Below are 11,495 nucleotides of genomic sequence, written 5' to 3' on the forward strand. Positions count from 1 at the left end.
AATTAAAGTTTCTTGTATCATGAGAACTTGTTAAGCTCCCTGTTTTTATATTTTTCTTCCCAATTGCACTGGTCAGGACTCTGAGTCCACGTGGGATTTTGGGGACCCCCAGTGGGTGGCGTTTGGCTCAGGCCGGGCGTGGGCATCAGAGTGGCTGCACCCTTGGGTTTTGGGTTTTGTTCCCCCGGGGCTTTGGTTGGCCATTATCCTCACCCTCTATTAAGGGCATATTCGTTGCCCCAAGAAGGAAGGAAATGGCCCGTTGGTTTTATATGGATGCCCTTAGTGTGTTTATAGTTGCCTCTATTTTTCTCATGGGTGTTCTGGTCAGATACCCCGGTTTGTCTTGTAGACAGTTAGGGAACTGTTCCTGTCCTGAGGGACTCAAGTAATGAACCTTAGCTAACGCGGGTTCCCAGACGCTGGGGGCAGAAATGTCTTGTTGAAGTGACTGCCGAGGTTGCAGAAGTAGAAGTGATAAGAGACTGGCTTCAAACTTGGGCTCAATTTTTTCCTATGCAGTTGCTCAGCTCTCCCTAAGGAGGTCTCCCTCTACACCTGTCTAAAACCTGGGGATCCAGTTCTCTCCCTTGCCTGCCGTGCAGGTGAAGAAGTGAGCCCTTATCTCTGATAGCGCATCCGCTTCTTTTGGGTTTAGCTTTAGTATTTTAATAGTAGGGGGGGTTGAGGTGAGCTCTGGAAGTTACAAAAGCCCCTTCATCAGCCTGATGGTATCTGGGACCCTGGTGCTCCAAGCATGGGCACAGCATCTCCTGCTCTACAAATTTTCCCAGCCAACCTGGCTGTTTTGCAGGGAATCAAAGCCTGCAAAAAAAGGAGCAATAATAAAGTCTAATTTTGGTGTGGCATCATGAAATACCGATTTAAATGATATCCTGGAAAATAGGTCCAAGGGAGGAGAATCTGGCAATGCGTTTTTAACTTGAAACTTCAGAATGCATGTGTACATACATAAAGCCATACACAAAGTCATGTAGAAACATTTGTGAATTAAATGCAGCTTAGAGTGCTAGGTGGGGAGAAGATAAAAATGAACAAGGCATAATCACAGCTGCCAGCATCTCTAGTAGGGGATGACAGACTGAGAGGGTAGAGGAGGTCTGCCTCAGAGCAGGAGTCCGCCCGCTGGGGAGGCTGGGAAGGTTTAAAGGCAGAGGCCCTCCTGGAGCTGCAGCTGTGGGGCCCACGAAAGCAGCAGAGGACATAGCACCTTGCAAAGATGACAGTGTTTGCCTGCTCCAGTCTCCATTTAGGTGGGGGATGCTGAGCATAGGGAGTAGGGGACGTGGTTCCTATGGTGGCAGAGGGCATGGAGCTTAAGTCTGACCTCACCGCACCCTTCCACCTACTGGGACCTTCCTCCCGGTACGTGGCCGCAGTGGGGCCGGAGGTTCAGGCACGGCCAGCGGTGCTCACAGAGACCACGTGTACACGGAAAACTCCCAGCGGTTTTCCGTGGCAGCTGGGGCAGAACTAGAAGTGTTTTTCAAACTTTTTACATGAAGTACCAATTTTTATTTTCAATCTGTCACAGACTGATGACTGTAAACTGCAGTAAGTCAATTACTATGAAAATGAATTGTTGAGAAGATAAACAGCCTGTTTTTTAATTTAGGTGACATAATTACCAAGTAATTCACAGCTGGAAAACCTGGCCTGGGTTTTCTGTACCTGCTTGTGAACTGGTGAGTTTGGGCCTGACAGTCAGCAGACACTGACCTGGAACTTCGTGAACTTAGGACGTAGAAACCATGGCCTGGTGGGGACAGAGGAGACCTGAGGATCGTTGACGGCGTGTGGTGGTGGTGCCGCCCTGGTGAGCGTTCAGGCGGCACGGGTGCTGCCCTTCATGCGGGTCACTCGTTTAGGTTCAGAAAGCATTTGAGTGCTGGGACTCCTGTTCTGAGGGCGTGAACTTGGCTAAGCCAAAATAACTCAGGTACTTTTTTTTAAATTAAGGTATGTTTGATATACAGTCTTACGAAGGTTTCACATGAAGAAACAAAGTGGTTCCTACATTTACCCATATTATCAAGTCCCCACCCACACCCCAGTGCAGTCACTGTCCATCAGTGCAGCAGGATGCCACAGATCCACTCTGTGCCTTCCCCGTGACCCCCCACGCCACGTGTACTGAACATAACACCCCTCAGTCCCCTTCTCCCTCCCTCCCCACTCCTCCCCTTTGGTGACCACTAGTTCGTTCTTGGAGTCTCTGTAACTCAGGTACTTCTTACAAGTTTTAATTAGACATTTATTGTTGAACTCCACGTGAAGTGGGTGTCAGTGTGACAAGACTCCCTAGAAGAAAAGGCTCTTGGGTAAAGCAGGCCACCCCTCCCCTCGCCACAGGCAGGAGGGCCAAGGCTGTGCCAGGACAGGGCAGGCCCGGGTCGGAGCAGCTGCTTCCCGGGCCGACCTTTCGTGCCCCTGGCAGCTGCCGGTAAGTTCCTCATCTGTATAGAGCCGGGGAGGAAATTGGGTCAAGCTCTCAGATGATCGGGTCTGAACACTTGATTCTTTAAAAACTCCACTGTCTCTGGATGGCGCCACATCCGTGATGACACTGCTTGTGGTCATAGTACAAAAAGCTGTGGAGTTATCAGTCAACGGGAGGAAGTCTGTTTCCGTTCAAAAGGCCGGGCTGGGACTGAAGACAGTATTTTAAGTATTGAGAATTTGAGAGTCTTGGAAAAAGCTTGTCAAATCACCACTAAATTTTTTTAAATATGTGAATTATCTTAATGGTATTTCTAAATTGCCTTTAGCTCTGTGGTGTAGTCTGAAGGTTCTGCTCTATTTTGTCTCTTTCACAACCTCCCCCTTTGGCTGCCCTGGGGCTGCCGGACAGCTGTCCCTACTGGTACCTGACTTGAGGCGACATTTTCACATGTGGCTCCCACTGGGGTTAGGGGACAGATACTGGCTGAACAGAAGCGTAAGACAGAGGAAGTGCAAAGTATGAAACCCTTTGCTCAGAATCCTAGAATTCTCCACCTCAGCCGATTTCAAGTCAAAGTCCCTATAATGGCCCACAGTACCTGACGCGGTCGGCCTGTGCCTCTTCCCTCCACCTCGTCTGCTCTCCCCTGCCCACCCCTCTGCAGGAGCACGGGCGCCCCGCTGTTGCTGAACACACCCCGCGTGACCCTGCCTGGGGACCTCAGCCAACTGCCCTGGAATGCTCTGCGGCTAACAGCAGCTCGCTCGACGACAGAGTCTTTGTTTAAATTCCTTAAAACCCACCCTGGACACCCTATTTTAGATTGCAGCCTGACCCCAAAGCAGTCCTAATGCTCCTTAATCTTTTAATTTTTTTCCTGTTAGATACGAAGTAATTTATCATGTTTGTTTATCGTCCAGCTGCTACTAGAATGTGAACCTTGAGGGCAGAGGTTTATGTTTCGTTTGCTTCCCAAGTGTGGAGGCCGGCTCCCAAGATGGCCCCCTGACCCAGATCCCGGTAAGCTGCTCCCACATTTCAGACTTACATAATTTTACAAGAAAAAGCTTTATTTTAAACTGCTAAAATTGGGGGTAATTACGTAGAAAGAGCTGAACAATGCATCAAGTATCTAGAAGTATATACCCAAATCCTAGTAGGCATTTTAACATTAGAGGTCAAAGCAAGACCTCCAGAAGGAACCCGATTTTCATCAACGATAGAATTGTTGTCACTTAGAAAATAACATGGGCTTTGAGACAAGAAGATGGACGCCGGGCGCGTTTGTGGAAGGAGCCGAGGATGGGAAGGAGCCTGAAGTGCTGCTGGCGGGGAAGCGGCCCCGCCGCCCCCAGAATCGCCTCCCATCTTTTATTGCCGATCTTGTCTCACTCCTGGGTGCGCTGGGGGAGTGGAGGTTCATTTTCGAGCATTAATAAAATCGTTCCCTAGGGTACCATCTCTGCCGCTTTACCTGAATGTACCGTAACTGAAGTGCGGTATGAGCGTCTCTCTTCTCTAAAAGTTGTAAATTGTTTCTGGCCAAGAGGGAGTAACAGAAAAGATTTACCCTCTCACCTGAAACAACGAAAAACTTTGTAATTCACCGCAGGTCACCAAGTAGTCCCCAAGCTTTTTGCCTTGTTAGTGAGGTGAAGTGAGCCTACACCAAATGCTTCCTTTCTCCTGTAAAGCAAGACCCAAAGGGATCTAATCATAGAAGACAGTGGGACAGTGTTTTTAGAGGAAAGGAAGAAAAACCTCTCAACCTAAAATTCTTTACCCAGTAAAAAATGTCTTGCAACAACCTAGGTGAAGTAGTCTTCTTCAGACAGCATTATTGATCATTAGGAACATGCAAACTAAAGCCACAATGAGATCACTGTGTGCTTGTAAGAATGGCTTCAATTTAAAAGGTTAGAGTATGGAATCAACCCATGTGACTGTTGACTGGTAAATGGGTATGTGGCATATCCATAGAATGGAATATTGCTCAGCCATAAACAGGAATGAAGTACTGGTAAATGCTACAACACGAACCTTGAAAGCAATGTGCAGTGTATAAGATGACAGACCCAGAAGTCCACACTGGGTGCTTCCATTTATGTAAAATGTCCACAATAGGCAAACCCATAGGGACAAAGATTTGTGGCTGTACAGGACTGGGGCTGAGGGCTGGGGAGAATGATGGGTGATCACTAATGGATGCAGGGCTTTCTTCAGGGGGTGATGGAGATATCTGCTCTAAAGTTGATAGTGATAATGGATTCTCTGCATATACTTTAAATGGATGAATTGTATATGTAGGAATTATATCTCAGCTTTTTTTTTTAAAAAAAGGTTCTAGCGTTGGGGAGAATGCGCAGCGGCTGGTGGTGCTGCCATTCACTGCTAACGGGCACAGCTACTTCACAAGGCAGAAGAACACACCTGTTTGAGGAGTTGGCTGTTCCATTCTTACGTATTTACACAAGAGAAGTGAAAGCATATGTCCACACAAAGACCTGCAGCCTTATTTGTAATTGACTTGGAGTCAAATCTGGAAAGAGCCCGAAGGTCCATCAATAGGTAAATGAACAAACTGAGGCATGTTTGTGAAGTGGAATACTACTCTGCCATAAAGAGGAGCAAACTAATAGGAGGGTGTGGTTGGGAAGTTGGTGAGGTTTCAGCAGGGCAGCCTGAGAACCTTGCAGTGATAAGAACTTCTCTGGGTTCTGAAGGTGGTGGTAGTTGCGTGAACCTACAGGGATAAATTGCACAGGACTACATATGCACAACAAGAGACTGAGATGGATGGATGATGTCAGTGCCCGCTTCCCAGGTGTGATATACTGTAGTTATCACAAGGTGTTACCACTGGGGGAAACTTGAGTTAGGTGTATTGAAGATCTCTGCAGTATTTCTTAAAATGGCATGTGGACCTATTATCAAAAATGTTAATGAAAATTCTTGGTACATAGAACATAGATGAATCTAAATTGCTGGGTGTAAGAAGACAAAAAAGTATATACTCTTGATTCCATGTGTACCAAATGGTAGAAAATGCAAACGATAGTGATAGCAGATCAATAGTTTCCTAGGGAGGGGCGAGTGGAGGGCAGAAGGGAGGGACTACAAATGAGCTGGGGTGAATTTTTGGAGGTAATGGGTGTGCTCATTGCCTTGATTATGGTGATGGCTGTATACACACCAAAATTCGCCAAGCTGAACACTGTTTAGATGGTATTGGGTTATACCTCAATGAAGCTGTTTTAAAACCCTAAAACTAAAATACCTGCAACAAAAGTAAATTTTTAAGTCATGGTTTCACCAAGTTGGCCATCTCATTTCTGTGAGTAAGGGGTTCCATGGTCCAAATTCTGTTTGGAACTGAGTGGATCAATTCAGATTTAAAGTCCAGTCCAAGCTGTCCTGTCAGGGTTAGTTCTACAAAAGCCCTGAAGCCTATGGGTGGAGGTTGGCCACCAGCTGAACCTTTTTCAACAGTATGTCTATTGTATGAAGTGAAACTGCTACGGCATTTTTTGAAACCTTATTGAGAGAACTTTGATACCTGAGGAGTTTTTCCCACATTAGCCAAACGCCGAAATAGTTCAGTTCCCTTCTTTTCACAAACAACTAAGTTTTTGTTGGTTTTCCTACACTGCATGCGTGGAACTTTCTTTGAATGTTAAATTTGGTGAAAGTTACAACTTGGAGAAAGCACACTAGTGCATAAAACATTAAAAATTTGTGTGATTTTTCTATTTAAAATCTCTATTCCTAGGTTTCTACTTCCTATTTTCAAAACTCAATTTTTAAATTAACACTTGTGCATAAAATATTCCAAATTCATAAAAATGCAAATGATACAAAAGGTTGTAGAGTGGAAAGTCACTCTCCTACCTCTGTGCACCCCCTCCCACCTCTGCTTCCCAGAGGCCTCCCGTTTTCCCAGTTTCTGTGTGAAACGCCAGAACATCTGTGTATATACAGGAAAACAGACACACAGAGACACACGAACACGTACACCTTAGTCCACAGCACACAGTCTCATTGCCTCAATGTTTAAAAAACAGTTGTGACTTTTAAACATGGCACATTGATGTATTCCCCATCTGTGTGCCCCTGCTCCCCTCTGGTGTCCCCCCAATAGCCAGCATTCCCAGGCGTTCTTCCTCCGGACAGTCTGTGCATGTGTAACCAGTTCCTTAATAATAACACAGCCCTGATGCTGATTTGTAAGAACTTGGCCTGTCCGGTTCTGTCTCTTCTCTAGCATGTAAACACCGGCTCCGGTACAGAGTACATGCTCAACAAATATTTAGGGAATGAAATCATAAACACAAGCATCAGCCTTATCTCCCTACTCTCTCTCCATTTTCAAATCTATCTCGCAAGTTTGATTGATTCTCCTGTGGGAATTCTCAAATTCATCTCTTCCTTGCTTTTTCTGTGATCACGGCCCAAACTCGGGATCTATCGCTGTTTGCCTCAGACTGTTACACCTCCTAAGGAATCTCCTAGCTGCTCCTCGTGCAGATCAATAGCTCCACACAGAGGTCGTGTCACATGGGTCGGAGCGCCGGGCTCAGAAGCAGACTGCCCAGGTTCGTATTCTAGATCTATTCAAAAGCAGAGAGACCTTGAAGAAATATGCTACTTGAGCAGATTTTTGCCTCGGTTTGCTTGCCTGCAGAGTGGAGATAACAGTGTCCCCTTCATAGGGTTGTTTTAAAATAAAATGGGGTGACATGAAAAGTGCTTATGTATATGCATTTGGCATATACTGTTTAATAAATGTCTATTTTATAACACAATTCATCTTCCTCAAACACTGTTTGAAATACATCCTAAGACCTTTTTTTATAAATGCTTAAAGGTTTATGAAGCCTCTAAAGTCAGCTCCTCACAGAAACTACATTGTTTACGTGAACCTTAAGGCCCCTTCAGCTGACCTTTTACCCCTTACTCAGGCAGTTTCTTAATCTGCTGACTGTCAGCTCCACTTTAGTAGCCCAGGCGGCCCAGTGTGCCACACAGAGGCCGTCTGCACTAGTCCCAAAGCTTCACTTGGCACCACCCGCAGTCCTCGTACCCAGGCCTGCCTCCTTCCACAGGGCTCCTTTGACTAGTTCTGGCTCTAAGCATAGACATACGATTGTTTATGTGTGATGTTTGGCACTTGTGTTTCTGTTGCACATCCTTACATATATGCATTGTGGGCATCCAGGTTATCCCATTAGATTTTAATGTCCTAAATGTGTCTATTCTTTTGCTACCCTTTGTACAATATGTTCAAAATTAACTCTTGAAAAACTTTTTTTTTCCTCTCTTTTAACATTTGACCCTCCTCCAAATCCCCCAGCTTCCAAAAAAATTAAGACTAGTAACTTGTCTTCAGGAAGGGTCTGCCTGGGCAGGAGCTGAGACGGGTTGCAAGGGTCTGGGCGGGAGGCCTGTGCCAAGGGGCAGGAGCCAAGAGCCACTCCCAGAGGACTTTCCTCCTGGAAAACATGTAGTTGAAGCATTTTGGGGTTTGCTACAAGCAATTATCTGGACCCCTAACAGCAAATCGCTTATGATTGTTCATGATGATCATCAATATTTATTTAGCACATCTTGTGAAGGCCCCACGCTTACCGGACACAAGGCGACACTGAATACCTTCTCTGGGATAGAATAAAAATCTAATGGGATATAGACCCGATATGCTAAGTCACCTGAGTGATAGAAAAAATAAGCAGCCCCCATCAAGGCCTGTAACAACCAAGTGCTTCAGGGAGAAGCATGGCCCCCGAGAAGGAATCTGTGCTTAATGAGCGTAAGGAGAGGCAAGCACTTCAGATGGTAGATACTGTATGAACAGTGGATTCTTTAATATGCAGTGTACTTAAAAACTCAGTTTCATTCTTACTTTTTAGACAGACATTCAGATGACAGTCCCGCCTGCTGTCGGCAGAGTGCATGCCGAGTAGGATGAATGGGACACAGACACGTCAGGGCGTCAGGGTGTGACCGCTGCCCGGCCAGGGCTCAGGTTGTGCGGAGAGGCCGCACGTGTAAGTACCCCCCGCACGACTTGCAGGATGGAGGCGGGTCAGAGCTGGACCCTGAGACGGGAGCAAACTTTGCCAGCACTGCTGGGGTCCGTCTCTAGGACACAGCGGACCTTCCTGATGGCAGATCCTGGCAAAATGCTAGAACCGTGGGTGACATCGGGTGAACAGGCATGTCCGGTGCGGTGCCACAGCCCGCTGGTCGCATTACTGGACGGTGACCGCCCGTCATTCCTACGCCATCCTTGTCCTCATACTCAGAGTACCTGGTGTTTGCTGGTTCCCTGCTTCAGCCACGAGCCGGTTTTGTTCCCAAAGAGCATGAAGCCTGCTGTGCAGAAGGGACCTTAGGGTCACCCAGGCCAGCCTCCTCATGCTGTAAATGAGGCAGCCCAGCTCTGATAGAAGAACTTGCTTGCTTAGAGGCCATTAAGCATTTCCTTCATCCATTTCCTTAATGACAAAGGTACTTACACTCAGGTGTATTATAACTGTCAGTTTTGGACATTTATTAAGCCTCTATCTCATGACCAACCCAGCAGAAAGCGTCTGTGCCCGGGTGTTAGCTGATGAGTGGAGTTAAGTGCCCCAGAAACTCCTGATGCCCGTCCCTGCATCCCTGCACCCCTGCTGGTAGAGAGACATGACGGTGAGAAGCACGTGGTCCTGCACTCAGACTGCTTCTCAGGCTCTGTGCAGCGTTTCATGGAACAGACAGTTCATGAAAGATAAATAGATGCTGTTAATTTGGCATAAAGCAAGTGAAGTTCTTCTCTTCTTCCTAACGTGCACCTGAAGTTATCAGGGGCTTAGAGAAGCCCCTGGTAATGCCCACTTGTGAACCCCAACCTACCAGTCCTTCCACAGAGAAAATCATGTGACAAATCATATTGGGGTTCTGTGTCACTGAAGCAAGCTCCCCCTAAAAATAAGTAAATAAAAACAACCCAGGTGTGTCAGTTAACACCTGAGAAAATAAACACAACTAAAGGCAGAGCATGAGAAGACCCAGTTAAAATACTTCGTGATGTTCACTGCTCATAGTGAAGATGCCATTTTAAACAAAGAATGAAGTGACACAAAATATACAAAAAAACTACTTAGTCACATGCTTTTCAAAAAATTCTGGAAATTTTTTGCCTTATGTTGGATTCTCTTGCCGTGCATCACTCAAAGCATGAAAATAACATGTTTGCGGGAAAATCACAGCTTCATAAATCACAGTGCAGTTTAATCAAATTGCATCATCAAGTCTTTATTTCCACATTCACGAATATGTAAGAGTTTCATGTACCAGGGACACTTGGTAAAAGTTGGGTTTTTTTACTGGTATACTCTTAACTATTCAGCACAACAAAAATTTCAGTGCCTTTTACTCGTGTTTCATAAAGTACTTTTCTTCAGACTTCAATTAACCAAAGGCACATTGGCATCAGAAGGCTGGCATACCTCACAGTATCAGACTGGAATAGGAAGTCATGTTCTGTTCATTTGGCGAGAGGCCAGTGTCACTTCGGGGAGCACTATACCTATAAGCAAATGCAATTTTGCTTTAAATCCTCTTTTCACTCTGAAAGGAAATTTTCGGTGTGTAAGGGGGAAATAGGGCCAATGGGAGAAAGAGAAATCTTTGTTGAGACTGGCAACTCTCCAATGAGCAAAATATGGACAAGTTTTATAAGTTATATTCTTCCATCCACAAGGGCAGCAATGTACTCTTCAGTAAATATCTATTGAGTGAAAAGACTATATTAATTGTTCTTACAGCTAGATTTTTATCTTCCGTTGTTCAACTGAGAAGATGCTATAATTCCAAAATGATGCTATCAGCCACGATCATTATCTGCCTGAGTGGGTGTTGCTGAAAAGACCGATACTGGGTCACTCTGGTGCTCTTGGGTGCAGTACGTTTTTTTCCACCTAAGAATTAAGGTTAAAAGGGCTTCATGCCTGTAACTTACTCTTAAATGGCTCCGAAAAAATTGAGTGTGTATATAAATAGAAACATAGACATATACAATGTTATAATGTGAAGACCATCTGGGATTCCGTGTACCATTCTTGCAACTTTTCTGTACATCTGAAATTATATTAAAAAGTACTTAAGTGGAGTTAAGATTCCTGGAAGTGAAGTATACTTTGATAAGTGATGGAATGTTAGAATTCTTTTTAATTGAGAGATAGTTCATATACCATAATGAAATAACTTTTTAAAAATTGACTCATGAAAATATCAATTATGATATCAAATTATTATAAAAATATATATTATAAAAATATATTCTCTATCTTTATCTTATGTTTAACACAAAACTTCTATTATATTCTCATTAGATAATACTAGAAAATAATTCTTTATGTTTTTATTCATTATCATGCTTGTCAGAAATAATTCATGCTGAAAAAGTAAAACACCAGTGACATTTACATTTTTGGCCTTCAAGCAAAAATTTCAATAAATCCCCATTTTAGCCCTTTGTCAGCAGCAAAAATAACTGAATTCTACAAGTTTTATTTCTGATGCAACCACCTACAATCTCTTTCAACTTCAGTCCCTCAACCTCTGTTCTAGCTTCTTTATAAAAATTTAAAGTTATATTAAACCGCCTTAGAAGTTCCTTCTAGCACCCATATTCTATTGCAAGTCCCCTTTTACAAATAGGGAAATTGAAATTCTAATCTTAAGTAACTTTGCAGAAGTCACATGATAAGGAGAAAGCTTCATTTTAAGAGCCAATCAGTCATGTCCAGTCTGGGTACATGACCCACAGGAAGCCCATTGTAGAAACAATTGTCCTCAGCTTCCCAGGTGCACCTGCTGTCAGGGACCGAAACCACCAACGCTCATCTCTCTGTACAAGGGGAGGGGGCGCGGGGGGCCCTAAGCCCCTGGTGTGGTCTCGGGAATCCGCGAGAGGCTAGCACACCTCCTGGGGACAAGCGAGGCGCAGCCCCAGTCAGCACGAGCCACACGGACACTTGGCTCAGGA

The 11,495-nt window shown here is 44.9% G+C and overlaps 1 long non-coding RNA gene across 1 annotated transcript; it reads left to right on the top strand.

The window, feature by feature from the left end:
• Positions 1-6,325: 6,325 nt before the first annotated feature.
• On the top strand, positions 6,326-10,784 carry LOC130679902 (uncharacterized). The gene is made up of 2 exons (XR_008992903.1): positions 6,326-7,056; positions 8,371-10,784. It is a non-coding gene; the product is annotated as an uncharacterized LOC130679902 (long non-coding RNA).
• Positions 10,785-11,495: the final 711 nt, after the last annotated feature.

The sequence above is a fragment of the Manis pentadactyla genome, chromosome 12 (genome assembly GCF_030020395.1).
Source record: "Manis pentadactyla isolate mManPen7 chromosome 12, mManPen7.hap1, whole genome shotgun sequence".
In the NCBI taxonomy this organism is placed as follows: domain Eukaryota; kingdom Metazoa; phylum Chordata; class Mammalia; order Pholidota; family Manidae; genus Manis; species Manis pentadactyla.